The sequence below is a fragment of the Rhinolophus ferrumequinum genome, chromosome 17, assembly GCF_004115265.2.
Source record: "Rhinolophus ferrumequinum isolate MPI-CBG mRhiFer1 chromosome 17, mRhiFer1_v1.p, whole genome shotgun sequence".
NCBI classification, from domain to species: Eukaryota; Metazoa; Chordata; class Mammalia; order Chiroptera; family Rhinolophidae; genus Rhinolophus; species Rhinolophus ferrumequinum.
Genome location: NC_046300.1, coordinates 5,805,908 through 5,823,297, shown reverse-complemented (window position 1 = coordinate 5,823,297; position 17,390 = coordinate 5,805,908). Strand labels below are relative to the sequence as shown.

The window sequence follows — 17,390 nt, the reverse complement described above, 5'->3', positions numbered from 1 at the left end:
GAGTTATGCTCCATACCACCACCACACTTCTCTTAAAAACGCAGACCATTCATGTCAGCTCCCACTTAGCCTTGTTACTTGGCGTGGCATAAAAGGCTCAACATGATATAATTCTGCCTGTTTCTCTAACCTTATTTCATGCATCCTGTTTTCCTCCTGATGACTTATTTGGCTTTCCCTAAACGTGCCTTGCTCTTTCATGTCTCCCTACCCTTGTTGGCTTAGTAAACTCCTGTCCATTCTTTAAAACTCAACTTTATGAAACCTTCCTCAATATTTATGGGTAGAATCAGGCCCTGGGACTTAATTACACCCATGAAGACACCCTGTCCCCAGCTTTTTCCCATTACTAGATAATTATATTATAATTGTAAACATGCATGTAAATTGCATGGAATGTGTGTGTAAACATGCATGGAATGTGTGTGTCGTTGTGTGTCTTTTGTACCATTTCCTCCCCATTGCTAAGCACTGGATCTTGGATATTGGAGCATTAAATAAATATTTATTGAGTGACTGAATGAATAAGTGCATATTAGTTAAGAAGTACCAGTCAGTCACCTGTGAATCAAGAGATTTTCATTTAATTAAGCAGTTTAGCAAGCATTTACTGCGGGTTTCCTGTTTGTGGGCCCTTGCAATAACTGTTAGGGATTTAGGTTGAAAAGAATTGTCCCCTACATGCTGAAAACTATAAGAAATTTTTGAAAGAAATTGAAGAAAACACAAAGAAATGGAAAGACATTCCGTGCTCATGGATTGGAAGAATCAACATAGTTAAAATGGCCATATTACTCAAAGCAATATACAGATTTAATGCAATCCCCATCAAAATCCCAATGGCATTTTTTAAAGAAATAGAACAAAAAATCGTCAGATTTGTTTGGAACCACAAACGACCCCGAATAGCCAAAGCAATCTTAAGAAAAAAGAACAATACTGGAGGTATCACACTCCCTGACGTTAGCTTGTACTACAGGGCTACAATAATCAAAACAACATGGTATTGGCAGAAAAATAGACCCACAGACCAATGGAATAGAATTGAGAACCCAGAAATAAAACCACATAAATATGGACAATTTTTGACAAAGAAGCTAAAAACATACAATGGAGGAAAGACAGCTTCTTCAATAAATGGTGCTGGGAGAATTGGATAGCCACATGCAAAAGAATGAAACTGGACTGCTATCTGTCACCATGTACCAAAATTAATTAAAAATGGATCAAAGACTTAAGCATGAGACCTGACACAGTAAACTGCATAGAAGAAAACATAGGTACTAAATTTAGGGACCTTGGGTCCATAAATAAACGAATGGGACTATATGAAACTTAAAAGCTTCTGCACAGCAAAAGAAACCATCGACAAAATAAAGAGGCAACCAACTGAATGGGAGAAGATTTTTGCAAACAGTGCCTCCGATAAGGGGCTAATATCCAAAATATACAAGGAACTCATGAAACTCAACAACAAAAAAACAAACAACCCAATTGAAAAATGGGCAGAGGACCTGAATAGACATTTCTCCAAAGAGGACATACAAATGGCCAATAGACATATGAAAAAATGCTCAACATCACTAATCATCAGAGAAATGCAAATAAAAACCACAATGAGATATCACCTCACCCCAGTCACAATGGCTATCATCATCAAGACAAATAGTAACAAGTGTTGGAGAGGCTGTGGAGAAAAAGGAACCCTCATACACTGTTGGTGGGAATGCAGACTGGTGCAGCCATTATGGAAGGCAGTGTGGAGGTTCCTCAAAAAATTACGAATAGAATTACCATATGACCCAGCAATCCCTCTCCTGGGTATCTACCCAAAAAAATCTGAAAACATTTATACATAAAGACACGTGTGCCCCAATGTTCATTGCAGCTTTGTTTACGGTGGCCAAGACGTGGAAACAACCACAATGTCCTTCGATAGATGAATGGATAAAGAAGTTGTGGTGTATATACACAATGGAATACTATCTGGCGGTAAGACTAGATGAAATAGGACCATTTGTGACAACATGGATGGATCTTGAGAATATAATGCTAAGCGAAATAAGTCAGACAGAAAAAGCAGAGAACCATATGATTTCACTGATATGTGGTATATAAACCAAAAGCAACAAAAGAACAAGACAAACAAATGAGAAACAAAAACTCATAGACACAGACAATAGTTTAGTGGTTACCAGAGGGTAAGGGGAGTGGGGGGTGGGACATGAGGGTAAGGGGGATCAAATATATGGTGATGGAAGGAGAACTGACTCTGGGTGGTGAACACACAATGGGATTTATAGATGATGTAATACAGAATTGTACACCTGAAATCTATGTAATTTTACTAACAATTGTCACCCCAATAAATTAAAAAAAAAACAGAAAAGACAAGAACTGTCCCTGCTCCTGAGGAGGCCTGAGAAAGGTGCTACAGGATTCCTAAAAATGTGAAACATGATTTTCCAAGATGAGTGGAAATAAGATGGGCAGACGCCTTACTGACATGTGGCGGGATTTTAAGCCCAATGAGAAGTCAGGGAAAAACAAAAAACACAACCTGTTAAGTTGAAACTTTATTATAGACTTTCTTTAAGATAAAAAATGAGAAGTCCTGTTTGTTTTATATATATTTTTCTAATCAATTATATTTCAGGCTTTGCTCTATATTTAGGATTAAATTGTGTTTGGGAAAGAAATAGCTCTCCCATATATTGGGAGAGATGGCTTTTCCTGTCATGGTGAGCTGGATTAATTGTCACCAAGGTTTTGTATTCAATATTCAAAGAACTGTTTTTAAAAAAGAAAAGTCAGGAAGAAGAGGATTATTGGGAGACTGAGAAACCAGAAAGGGCTCTTGTAGAAAATAAAAGTAATTGAGTAGAAGAATGGCCAGGATCCAGATAGGGTATTAATTCATTTGTTCAACAAATATTTATTAAACGTCTACCCTAGGTGTTTGGGTACATGCTAAAGATATTGAAGTGAGCAAGAGAGGTACCCGCTTGTCTTCTTGGAACTTAACAATCTAGTAGAGAGACCACTCTCCTTAGTAGAAAGATCATTAAACACATGATCACATGAATAACTGTGGTTTAAAAATCATGGTAAATGCCATAAAGGAAAATCATGCAGGGTGCTGTGAAACCTCACGTAGATTGGCGTGCAGGCAAGCTCTTATGGCATCTAAGCTAAGGCTTAAGCAAAAAGAGTGGGTAACATGACAAAGGCAGAAGAAGGTCTAGATGCAGCGAAAGACTTGGTACATTCAGAGAACTGAGAAGTAGTGAGTGTTGCTGCGATGTAGTGAATGAGAGAAGGAAAGAGGTGATTGAGGAGAGTCAGGGACAGCTTATGCAGGCCTTATAGCCATGGAAGGATTTTGGATTTTATTGTAAGTTCAAGATGAGAAGATACTCAAGCATGAAAAGTAGCAAAGGCAAAAGTTTGAGTCAGAAACAACAAAGACCGCAATGCACGTGTGCGGGAAATTAGGAGAGGCTATTAGAGCTAGAAACAGGTTTGTGTTGACGGTGAACTCCAGGGCTCGAATCCCTTTCTTACTTACTGCCTTTGGCTGCTCACAGCCTCTTAAACAAAGAAAGAGCTCAGTAAATGTTTGATCAGAAAACAAGTGCTAGAGACAAGATGAAATAGGTCTAGGAGAGCCCTGGAAATCCTGTACGCTAATTTAGGCTTGGTGCGTTAGATAACCCTTATGACTCCTTGAGCAGAGGAACGACGTGTTGAAGGTGGTGATTTGAGATGATCACAGTGGCAATATGTAGGTTAAACTGGAAAATAGATGAGTTAGAAGCTATTGCAGACGTGAAGTGATAGGCCCTGGATTAGGAGGGTAGGAGGAGGATGAGGGAGGAAAAGGCACTTTGCCCTGTAGGATCTGATCCCGGCCTCATCACGGCTACAGCCTAATGCCCATCACTTCCTCCTTGATCATTCCACTTTACAGTGGCCTCCTTGCTCTTCCCTGAAAACAAGGGCCCTTCTTTGCACCTGCTGTTTCCCGGGGAGTTTCATGATGCTTGCATCCTCACCTTCAGGTTTTTCCTCAAATACCATACTCTTAGGTTTTTCCTGGCCACCCTGTGTAGAACTGAAACCACCGTTACCACCATCTCCTGCCTACACTTGCATATTCTCAATGTCTCTTCCTTGCTTTATATTTTTCCGTAGTGCTTAATACTATCTAGCATGCTAGTTGACATGTTTACCTTTTTTTATTGTCTGTCCCACCACTGGACTGTAAGCAAAAATGAGAAAGGATTTGTTAAAAAGCTGATTTACCAGCAAATTCTCTGAACCTGAGAATGTTGGCAATAATTATTTGTTGAATGGATGAGTAGTTTACTAAATGTAGCAAAAAACTTAGTTATTCCTCTCGTTTCTTTTTCTTTTTAAAATGTATAACTCAGTGGTTTTTGGCCAAGGAGACCAGGAGAATGGTGCTATAATTATTGAAGCCAGCCAAGTGAAGCAAATGATGAGTTCAGGTTTGGCTGTTAAGTTTGGAGTGGTAGCTGAACAACCCATAGGTCATGTGGTGGAGGCATCTGTGATGCAAGTGATATGTCACGGATGAAGATGAGAATTTTCATGGGGATAGTTCCTGCAGGCAGAAGCAAAGCTTTCTGAAAAAGTGAGAGCGTGTGAGAAGAGCAAAGGGCAAAACACGGGGAATAGTTCAATTATTAAGAAAACATTTTATGTACCTAACATGCACAGTGTGCTGCCAGGTAATTTAGGAATACATTGAAGGTTGGAGAAGTGCCAGTAAAGGAGTAGACACAATTGAACAGAGCTGGAGGCATCACACTTCGTGATTTCAAAATATATTTCAAAGCTACAGTAATCAAAGCAGTATGGTACTAGCATAAAAACAGACATGCTGACCAATGGAACAGAACAGAGAGCCCAGAAATAAACCCATTTATATACAGTCAACTGAACTTTGACAAGGGTGCCAAGAATACACAATGCAAAAGGATAGTCTCTTTATCAATAAATGGTATTGGGAAAACTAGATATCACCATGCAAAAGAATGAAATTTTACCCTTATACCATACACAGACATCAACTCAAAATGGATTAAAGACTTTTTGTAAGACCTGAAACTGTAAAACTCCTAGAAGAAAACAGGAAAAAGCTTATTTTTGTTTATTTTTATTTTTCAATTACAGGTGACATTCAATATTATTTTATATTAGTTACAGTGGTTACTAGTGGTTAGACATTTATGTAATTTACAAAGTGATCCCCCGATTAGTACCCATCTGGTACCATACATAGGTATTACAATACTATTGACTATGTTCCCTGTGCTTTACTTGACATCCCCATGACTATTTTGTAACTACCAATTTGTACTTCTTAATCTCTTCACCTTTTTTATCCAGCCCCCAACCCCGCTTCCATCTGGCAACCATCACAATGTTCTTTGTATCTATGAGTCTATTTCTGCTTTGTTGATTGGATAAAGAAGATGGGGTACTGATATATGACGGAATATTACTCGGCCATAAGAAAAGAATGAAATCTTACCGTTTGTGACAATATGAATGGATATAGAGGGTATTATGCTAAGTGAAATAAGTCAGACAGAGAAAGACAAATACCACTGATGTCACTTATATGTGGAATCTGAAGAACAAAATAAATGAACAAACAAAACAGGAAGAAAGCTTATTGACAGTCCCCTTGGCAATGATTTTTTTGAATATGATATCCAATAAGACCTGGTATTATATTATGTTACATTACATTACATTAATTATATGATAAAGGCCCGGTCTTAAGGTAAGACTGGGTCTCATATTAATTTTTTCTCCGAAAGACGCATTAGAGCTGATTGTCCAGCTAGGTCTTATTTTTCGGGAAACACAGTAGTACCTCATCGTGGTTTGATTTGCATTTTCATGATGACTAATGATGTGAGTATCTTTTTATGTGTTCATTGGCCATTTGTATATCTTCCTTAGAGAAATGTGGGTTTAAATTTGTTGCCCATTTTAAATTGGACTATTTGTCTTTTTGTTGAGTTCAAAAGTTCTTTATATTTTCTGGATACTAGAACCTTATCAGACACATGACTTAAAAATATTTTCTCCCATTCCGAGGTTTTTTTTCACTTTCTTGATAATGTCCTTTAATTATGCACAAGTTTTTAATTTTGACGAAGTTCAATGTATCTAGTTTTTTCTTTTGTTGCTTCTGGTGACTTAGGCATATTTTAAAAATCATTTGCATGCACTATGAACAATTCGATACCAACAGAGTTTTGCTGATATGTGTAAGAATGTTGTTTTTGTAATAACAAGTATCTTAAGTCAGTCTAAATGTCTTAAGTAGAGAGATGACTAAATAAACATTGTAACCGTTGAAAAGATTTAACAAAAAAAGAAGTGAGAGAAGGACTGAATTGATTTTCTATTGTTGCATGACAAGTTACAACAAATTTAATGGACTAAAAAGTTACTGATTTTTTAGTTCATAGCTCTGTAGGTGAGAAGTCTACCCAGGCATGTGTGGGTTCTCTGCTTAGGGTATCACAAAGTTGAAGCCAAGTTGTCAACTGGGTTGCATTCTAGTCTGAAAGCTCTAGGGGGAAATTTGCTTCCAAACTCATTGGTTGTTGGCAGGATTCAGTTTCTTACAGTTGCAGGGCTAGGGTTTCCACTTCCTCAGTGGCTGTCAGTTGCTCTCACTTCTGCAGGCCACCTGCTTTGCTTGCTATGTAGCCTCCCTCCGTCTTTAGGTTAGCAGTAGCGCAGTGAATCCTTCCTATGCTTTGAATCTCCAACTTCCTTTTCTGCAACTGGCAGGAGAAAATTCTGTGCTTTTAAATGATTCATGGGATTAGGTCCCGCTCACCCCGATAATCTCCCTATATCAGTTGTGTCATATAATATAACCTAATCATGGGAGTAAAAGCCACCATCTTTACAGTCCCAGGAATTATGCAACCTCGGGATTTGGGGGGAAATTTGAGGGGCCGTCTTAGAATTCTGCCTACTTCCAACATGGACTGCTTCTACATAAGCACATTTTACATATAAAACGAAGTTAATGAAATATCGTTCAGTGAAAACAGCAACTTTAGAACTATGTGGATAGTCTGACTTATATTTGTGGGAAAAAATTTTATGTCTATACATATGATGTATATGTGTTATAATCTTTAGTAATTTTGTTAACAGACTAAAATTTTTAAAAAGAATCTTTGAACTGACAAATATTATATAATATTAGTTTTGGTAGTAATTCTTTCTTAAAGTAGTAATAACAGCCTTAAGGGAAAGACAGTTACAGCAAATTATAACAAATACTGGCTCTGCTATATGAAAAAAAAGTACACCAAATTTTTTTCAATTATACTTCTCCCCTTCTTGACATGGCCAACTTGGCAGTGTAGAACGAACATCTCTGCTTTTCAATGACGGGGTAAGAGAAGAACAAAGCCTATTAAAGGCCAGAATTTAAAATGTCTTTTATATTTTTTTCCTAATATCATGGATTTACCTTCTATAAGGAACTCATTGCCTTTGTTAAAAAAAACATTTTTCTGCATACACATCTATAGTGATTGTTAACCATAGTCTTAATCTTAATAGTTACAACGTAATTACCTCCTCAAAATAGTACAAATAATCTTCTAGAATAGAATCTGTGTTATTTGTATTTGGTTCTGTATGGAGACACTTATCTTTTCTATTATGTGAATTTCCTTATTCACAGGAGGAGTATTATTGTGTAACTAACTTATTTTCTCTATAGCACTGGTGTGTCTGTTAATATGCCTGGTTCCCTCGCTGGTCCTCTACAAATTTAGCAGAGTGCTCTAAAGCCTCAGGGTGCCAATAATTGATTTCATCACTCAACTGGCTTTCCCTAAGGAGTCTTTTCGACGCTGGTTTTTTCTGCTAGGCCTTGGAAATGCAAAGTTGCCCTCAAAAACTTTACCGCTCTTGATTATCACATGAGAACACTCATGTTAGCCATCTTTTCACAGATGCTGAGCAGAGCAAGCTAAAAAGCCTCATTTCTTATTCTCCTGGAGTTTACTCAGCATTCAAAATACCCTTGTGTAGAATAAACTTTTTCTTAAAAATCAGCTGCTTCTGTAATTGAAGTGCAGAGGCCTCTTCCTGAGAATCCAGCATTCTACCCAAGTGAGGTAATCTGCCTCTGTGAAACTCTCAGGTGCCCTTGGAGGGAAATTTTGTTTTAAAATGATGGGAGAGAACTTTGTTTATTAAATCAAACTGTTTTGCTTCCCTGTGCAAAAGAGGTCATGTCTTAACAATGCAACTGGAGCTTATCTGCTGGAGCTCAGGTAGCCAGTGATGGACCTTCAGTTCCTTCCTTCCACTTAGGGCCCATGGTATGGTGCAACCTGTCTTAACTTGGGCTGGAGGCATAGACTCCAGTTCACTCCCCAGCATTCTCCCAAGTGTTTTCAGTCCCAGTAGGAATAAGAGGATCTAGAATGCTGACTCTGGTGCCAGTTGACCCTTGAGTAACACGGATTTGAACTGCAGAGGTTCACTTATACATGAATTTTTTTTCTTCAATAAATGTACATTGGCCCTCCGCATCCCTGGGTTTCACATCTGCAGATTCAACCAACCACGCATCAAACCCAGTATTTCCGATCTGTGGTTGGGAATCTGCAGATGTGGAGGCTGACTGTGTTCATGGTTCAGTGCCGTTTTATATAAGGGCCTTGAGCATCCACAGATTTTGGTCTCCATGGAGAGGGTATGGGGGGGGTCAGAGGGTCCAGGAACCAATCCTCCACAGATACTGAGGGACGACTGTAGTTAAGTTTTGGGGGAGTCAAAAGTTATGCACAGATTTTTGATAGGTGAATATATAATGGGACTGTCTTCCATGCCAGAGACCTCTTTTCTACTATCCTTTCATTCTTAGATCTCCAAAGGACTTCCAAATTAATAAGGTGACGCCAAGGGATGACATTGCATTGTATTACATTACAGTCAGCCATTTCACGCTTGGTCACTTAGGATAAATAAGGAAACTAGATAGAAGGCCTCTGCAGTAACCCAGATGAGAGAGGATGGTGGCTTGGATTTGGGCTATTTCTTTAGAGGTAGAATGGTGCTGGATTCATTTCTGGTACAGTGGAGTGAGCTCCGATCAGGCCAGCCCTTCCACAATTAACTAATAACACTTGGTACAATACAAAAAACAACTACCTTAAGGTTCTGCAAAATGAACAAAAGCAGGCAGATAGTAGAGGAGAGCAAAAACTTGGAGAAAGGGACCAACAGAGGGTGAGTTTCCTGTTTTTGTGGTTTTGGTGTGAGGTGTAGTCTCACCATAGCATGGGGTAGCTAAAATTCCAGTAGAAAGCCTGTTACATTTTTAGCCTGAGGAACCAAGAGATGGCACCTGGAGAAAGCATGACCACTGAAGGGAGTCCTGGAGAGGGGAAAGCAGAAGATGGAAGATTTAAAATTCCATGTATGGACTCTGCCCATGTCCCTGCCTGATTCCTGAACCACACATATGCAAGGCAAACTCTAAGGCTAAAAAAACCCTGAGATTATATCTGCCGTCAGTGACAGGAGAAACAGATTATAGATGAAACCTAACCAAGTCGATTCCCTGTTAAAACAAAAATACTAACCCTCTTCAGAAGAATATGAGAGTCCAGAGTCTCAACAACATAGCAATCACAATGTCCAGGATACAATCCAAATTATGAGACATAAAAAGAACCAGGAAAATGTGACCCATTATCAGGGGAATCAACAGAGGCCAATTGTGACATAACTCAGATATTAAAATTATGAGACAAGGATGTTAAAACGGTGATTATAGCATGTTCAATGAATGGAAAGATGGTAAAAATTTCAACAGAAAAATAGAAAACATTTTAAATACCAAATGGAAACTTTAGAACTGAAATATATAATATCAGTATTAAGAATATCTGGAATAGTAATACCACTAGATGAGGTTATGAGATGATAACAGTGAGAATCAGTGAATTTGAAGACCAATATAAATCATCCAATCTAAAGAAGAGAGAGAAAAAATACTGAAACAAAACAAACAGCAAAGGCTTAGGGTGACAGTTTCAAAAGGCCCTCACTGGAATTTAAAAAGAAGAGAGATAGAATGGGGCAGAAAAACATTTGAAGAAATACTAGCAACCAACTTCCCAAATTTTGTGAAAGACATAAATTTATAGAATCAAGAAGCCCATCAAATACTAAGGATAAATGTGATACATTATAGTCTAACTGCTAAACCAACCAAAAAAATCTTAAAAGCAGCTAGTAAAAATGACACATTACATGTGAGGAAACAATTCAAGTGATGATGGGCTTTTTATCAGAAACTAGAGAGACCACAATACAGTAGAAAAACATCTTTAAAAAGTTGAAGCACAGACAAATGCAAAATTACACATCTAGTGAAAAAATCTTTTAAGAATGAAGATGAAATAAAGACATTTTCAGGTAATGGAAAAGTGAGAGAATTTGTCACCAGCAGAATTACACTTCAAGAGATGCTAACGAAAGAATTGGAGGGAAACTCAGATCCTCAGGAATGAATGAAGAGCATTGGAAATGATAAATATATGGGTAAATAGAAAAGACCATTTGTCCTCTTAATTTTTAAAAAATACATGACATTACAAAACAAAAATAGCGTATTCTTGAGGCTGTTAATAATGGATGTACATGTAGTATATATGATAACCATTGCAGAAAGGATGGAAAAGTGGCTGTTTAACCTCTACAGTTGCAAAGTCTCTACATTTTATGTACAGTGGGAAATTAGTAACTCTATGAGGTGTGATCAAAATATACGGTGAATGTTTAAATATTTAAAACATTTATTACAGTAAAAGACACATTGCCATTAACCCCCCTCCTAATACTCCCCCTTGCTTCAAACACACTTATCCCATCGTTCTTGCCACTTTCTGAAGCAGTCCTGGAAGTCCTCTTTCGTGAGTGTCTTTATTTGTGCCTGTCATGACTGCCTCGATGTCCTGAATTGATTGAAAACATTTACTTTTCATGGTCATTTTGACTTTGGGGAAGAGCCAGAAGTCACATGGTACCAGATCCAGTGAATAAGGTGGGTGAGGACACACCGTAATGTTTTTGTTTGACAGAAGTTGCCATATCAGAAGCGATATGTGACATGGAACGTTATCGTGATGAAGGATGAAACCATTTGCCCATTTCTCAGGCCGTTTTTTACCGACATCATTTCTTAAACGCTCGTAAAGATGGTCACGAAAGAGGACTTCCAGAACTGCTTCAGAAAGTGGCAAGAATGGTGGGATAAGTGTGTGCGAAGCAAGGGGGAATATTTTGAGGGAGATTAATGGCAATGTGTCTTTTCACTGTAACAAATTTTTATTTAAACAGTCACCGTATTTTTTTATCATATCTCGTAAATTGACTGTGAAAAGTTAGAGATGTATAGCTAAAAAGCTAATAGAAAAACTGAATGGAATTTTAAAGCATACCCAATAATGGGAGATACTTGGAACTGTTTTTGTTTCACATTCTAAATTACATGTTTATGGTACCTGAAGAGCCAAGTCCACATTAAGAGAGTATGACTTCAGGTATTATTCAAAATGGCAGTGAGTTGCCTCTCTTGATTAGTCTTCCTTAGATAGGAAATTGCTAGAGAGGTCAAAATCATTAAGATGCTGGAGGAGAAAACAGATAACTTGTGGTAGAAGGAAAATACTTTGTGAATAAAATGGTGGTAAACTTTTGAATCAGTTTTTCAACTTAAATTGAAAATAAAAAATTGCCATAATATGGGCACAAGAGTTCCTCCCCCAGTTCTTTTCCTTTAGAATATTATATGTGCAAGCAAAAATGTTACAGAGCCTGCAGTGAACTGGTAATGTTTAGCAAAAGAACAAATGACTTGTTATAAACTCTCAAGGTGGACGTCAGCATTAAGTCTATTGCAAAAATGACTGTAGAATCTGGCTGAATTTAGATTAAAGCCATTCTCTTCCTTCCCCCATTTCTACTCCTGCCTCAAGGCTAAAGTCACAGGTAGAGTGACTTAAGCAGGTTAGTCACTCCCACTCCTATCCCCAGAATCTACTTGGTTCACACCTTGGGCTTCCGATTCCCACTGGATGTTCATCAGCGGAAGACGGTTCTTAAAGGATCCACTCCATTTATTCTGGTCCGACAGATCATTTAAATAACTGCTGTAGTCTTCTCAAATACCGCTACTGCAGACTGCATTCTGTTACAAACCAGCCGAGAGCGTCTGCCAGAGATGTGAGAGCCCAGTTGGAATACCCAGTGATCACCATTAAGGGCTTTGTTAAAGAAAAAATTATTCAGACACTTGTTAAACACAGTAAGGTGGACTTCATTCGGGGCCCTTGCCATAGGTATAAGGACCACCGCAGTGGGGTTTTACAGTAGAGAGAGACTGGGATCAAGTGAAGACAAAAGGAAGAGTGGCAATTTACAGCCAAGTGCAGGGTGGGCATCGGTGATGAAAAATCACTAAAAAGAAACATTGGAGTGAGAGTGGATTCTGGCTAGACCAGCCTAACAGGGGTCTCACTGAAGGCAGCCCAGGGGGATCAGACATCACCTGAGGGATGATGGGGAATGAGGAACCCGATTGATAGCGATGGTGATCCGATACTGAAGGTGGCGGATTCTGGCTAAACCAACTTAGCAGGCTTCTTGCTAAAATTAGACAAGGCAAAGAAAGACATGGAAGGAAGTCTAGAAGTTGAGGACTAATTGAGAAAAAAAAAAAAAAAGCTCAGAAGAGCCTGACTAGAGTTTGGTCAAGGAGTGAATCTCTGTCAGCTTCCTTCTCAAATTGTACAGTCTGCGTATGGCCAAAGAATGCCTTTCCATCAACGGGTCAGCAGGTCTTGACCCAGCACCTGTTGTGTTCCTGATCAAGAGAATCCTTGCCCTCCGGGAAGCACGACTGATAAATATCTAAGCAAGATAGTTTCAGGTACTACTACAGCTAAGGAGACTGCTTTTTAATTTAAGAGGAAATTTCATAGCCCCGAGGATTCTGTGAAGCATTTTTGAGCCAGGTGATGAGCAAAGCTTTGGAAAATATGCCTCAGAAGATAGCTGTCCGGAAGCATTCAAAGGCTGTGGGGTGTGGGAGTGGGAGTCTCATGCGTCAGTGGATTGACAGCAGGCTAGCTGGAAGGGGCGCAGGCTTTTCTGGGCAAGGGGGCTTCAGACACATGAAGTATCAGGTAGGGCTTGCTCTTTCCTGAGGCCACTTATGTCCCTTTCTTCTTGTTGCTCTTGCCAATCCTGACTCCAGTACAAACTAAGTTCCTTCATGATTCTCAGTTTGTACTTTGCAAAGTACAACTAAAGATATCCCAGAGTAGTGTATGAAGGAAAATACGAAGAGATCAAAGGAAATACAGCATCACGATTTGCTGTTTCTTTCAAAAAGCTGTTGTTGTTAAAATGTTTTGCTGGGGGAGATTTCAGCTAATTTGTGTTCCTCTGCAAACCAGATGGTTAGAGAAACAGCTTACCTGGAAGGCCTGTGGCTGGTGTCCTTAGAGTCACACTCGTAGAGGATTTCTGAGGCTGGATTCCCTGGGATACAACTTGTAGTGATTGCCAAGGGTTTCTGTCAGAAGCAGAGGCATTTCCTCACAAACTCGGGATTATTTCTCTGCGTTCACAAAGCAGTGTTAAACATCTGCCGGGCTTTGTATCTGGAGTCATTAGAAATCATCTCAAGACAGAGCAAGATTTTTCATTTGAATCTTTGAATCCTCACTTGGAAAAAAAAAACACTAGGTACTGGATTCTGTCAGCATGTCAGTCAGTGCTTCAGGATTTTATTTGAAAGGATGTGCTATATGCTATTTAAAAACAAAGAATGGAGACTCATGAGAAAGAATGTAATACTGAGCATTAGATGTGTAGGCTCGGTGTCCATGGAGCACGCTATGTCACTGTTGTTACGGTAACTAGAAATCAGGCCCGAAGAAGAAAAGAAATGGCTCAAATGAGAGGAAGCTCTGAGACTAGTTTGATTCTTTGTAATGTGTGGGAACCAGGAATGTCCACAGTTATAACTTGCGAGACAAAGGTAAATGACATGAGAGAAATGGATATTCAGAGTTTCAAATACAAAATATGTACAGTTTTTAAAAACCACTTCTTCAGTAGAAAGCAATGGGGAATGTTTTGTTACAACACATCTATATACGCTTACCTAGACTTAATATGCCATTTAGTGATGTGGGCAGCTTTCTGGGGGAAAACTGCAAATAGCTTTCCTTCTGAGCATGTTTAGAAGAGAGACTCATGTGGAAGTGGATTCTGCTAGTTGTTTACCTTGAGCTCAGTTAATTGTTATTAAAGATCCTAGCCAATCCCCCGACCCTCCCCGCCCCCCACCTGATGGAAAGCCATAATACATGTCAACTGAAGAACATCCAAAACCTGTAGAGAATTTTTATAAGAATTCTTTTAAGCCAAAACTGACGACAATAGCTGGGAAGCAAGCTCTCAAATGCTCTGGAGAATGACAGTTTTGCAGTTTCTTTTATGAATTTGGAATTAAGGAGGGAACTAAGGAAGATTGATTACATGGAGGTGGGAGAAACCAAGGAAGGAAAATCTCTATGATTGCATTACAGGATGGTTAACAAGGTTATGTGCTCTCTTGGGAGTGGTTAAGCTTATTCCAAAGATATGTTAACCTAGATGCACAGAAACAACGGGGCTTGCTTAAGGCAAAATTAAACCTTTTATTAGAAAGTTACATGCCTCAGGCGTGACTACCACCATGACCTGCCTGGTTAGGAATTTATGATCAGATCACCCTGTGAGGTGACTTTCCATTACTGGACTTGTCAGTTTTATTACAGAATCCTTTTTCGTCCATATACACTTTATGTGGACTCTTCAAATCAAAGTTGGAAAACTGTTATATAGCTACCTGATTGTTGCCTTTAAGTTTTGAACCTTATAGAAATATTTCAGTGCTTCAAGACAGAATGGAGAGATGCGCTAACCAATGAGAGTGGAGGCACAGGAGCTGGAGTTTGGGCTGAGGCGGATGAGATGCTTGTACAGAAGCAAATCGAACAGAGATAAGAGATTCCAGTATCAGTAAAAGTGAAAGCAAAGCTAATTTATATGTTGTTCGGAGGAATGAGTTATGGGATACCAAGATTGGTCTATAATAGCATGTGCTTGGAGTGTTCGAGCTGCGGGAGGTCGGGCTAGAGCAGAGGGAAAAGAGCACAACTTCCCCGAGCGAAAGGGGTCTGGAGTTTTATAGGAGGAAGGAAAGGAGGTTATTCCTCCTTCAATGCTTCAGGGCTTCAGGGCATGACCACGCCCTCCGGCTCCATAGCCTGGCCCCTGGTTACCGGCTGTACTACCCAGGCTGATCACAGGCCCCTAGGAGATAAAGCAAGACAGGATCAAGACAAGATAAGGCTTCTAAGATAAGGTTTCTGCTCCTGGCCTAAATATGGCTTAGCATACGTTGTACAGGAAAACAAGTCGTATAGTTGTCCCTATACTACTGTGTTATCCCTATGATACTACCTTCCTCGATTATTACCTTGACTAAACTTAGCTCTCAATTTTTGGAGTGACTGTTGAACTTATGTTGAGGCAATTAACCACAGGAGGGAATACAGAAGGAGCAGACAGGGTTTTCTTTCATTTTCATTTTTTAATTTTTCAGTTACAGTTGACTTAAAATATTATACTAGTTTCAGGTGTACAACACAGTGATTCGACATTTATATGACTTACAAAGTGGTCATCCCGATAAATCCAGTACGGATCTGACACCATACAGTTATTGCAGTATTATTGACTATCTTCCTTATGCCATACTTTACGTCCCCATGACTATTTTGTAACCACCGATTTGTACTTCTTAATCCCTTCACCTTTTTCACCCATTCCTTCCAACCCCCCTTCCCATCTGGCAACCCTCAAAATATTCTCTATATTTGAGTTTGTTTATGTTTTGTTTGTTCATTTATTTTGTTCTTTAGAATCCACATATAAGTGAAATCATATTATGTTTGTCTGTCTCTGTCTGACTTACTCCACTCAGCACAATACCCTCTTGGTCCATCCTTGTTGGAAACGACATTTCATTCTTTTTTATGGCTGAAAAGAGTCCATGGTGTATATGTACCACCTCTTCTTCATCCATTCGTTCATTGACGGACACCCAGGTTGCCTCCATATCTTGGCTATTGTAAATAATGCTGCATTGAACGTATGGATGCACATGTCCCTTCTGAGTAGTGCTTTGGGTTTTTTTTGGATAAATACCCAGTGAGGGGATTACTGGATCCTTCTTTGTCTTCTTGTTATAGACTTTGTTTTAAACTCTATTAGTCTGATATAAATATTGCTACGCCAGTTTTGTTGTTTCCATTTTCCTGAAATATCTTTTTCCATCCCTTTACTTTCTGTCTTTGTGTGTCTTTCAATTTGAAGTGAGTCTCTTGTAGGCAGCATATATCTGGGTCTTGTTTTCTTATCCATTCAGCCACCCTATGTCTTTTGATTGGACTATTTAGTCCATTTGCATTTAAAGTAATTGTTGATAGATATGTAGTTATTGCTGTTTTATCATTCACATTTTTTATCTTCTCCTCTTCCCTCTCTTCCCCCTCCCCCTCCTCTCTATTCCCCTTCTTCCCCCGCCCCTTCCTCCACCTCCTCCAGCATCTCTTCCTTCCCTCCTCCTCCTTCTCCTCCCTCTCCTCCCTCTAACATTTCTTGTAATACTGGTTTGGTGGTGATGAATTCCTTTAGCTTTTTTTTGGCCGGGAAGCTCTTTATCTGTTTGTGTTTCTTCAGATAAATACTCAGAAGTGGGATTACTGGGTCCTTCTTTGTCTCTTGTTATAGCCTTTGTTTTAAAGTCTTTTTTTGTCTGGTATTGCTACCCCGGCTCTTTTATTTGTTTTCATTTTTGTGAAATATCTTTTTCCATCCCTTTACTGTCAGTCTGTGTCTTTCAATCTGAAGTGAGTCTCTTGTTGGCAGCATATGTAAGGGTCTTGTTTTCTTATCCATTCAGCCCCCCTATCTTTTGATTGGAGCATGTAATCCATTTACATTGAAAGTAATAGTTGATAGATATGTAGTTATTGCCATTTTATTATTATATTTCTGATTTTTGTTTGTTTGTTTGTTTTAAAGAAACACCTCTAAGATTCCTTGTAATACTCGTTTGGTGGTGATGAACTCCTTTAGCTTTTTCTTGTCTGGGAAGCTCTTTATCTGTCCTACAATTTTAAATGATAGCCTTGCTGGGTAGAGTAATCTTGGTTGTAGGTCCTTGCTTTTCATTACTT

General features: G+C 39.0%; 1 protein-coding gene across 7 annotated transcripts in view; it reads left to right on the top strand.

Moving 5' to 3' along the window:
* The window catches only part of DOCK3 (dedicator of cytokinesis 3), a 306,392-nt gene that overhangs the window by 147,812 nt on the left and 141,190 nt on the right, over nt 1–17,390 (top strand). The gene's annotated exons all lie outside the window — the stretch shown is intronic.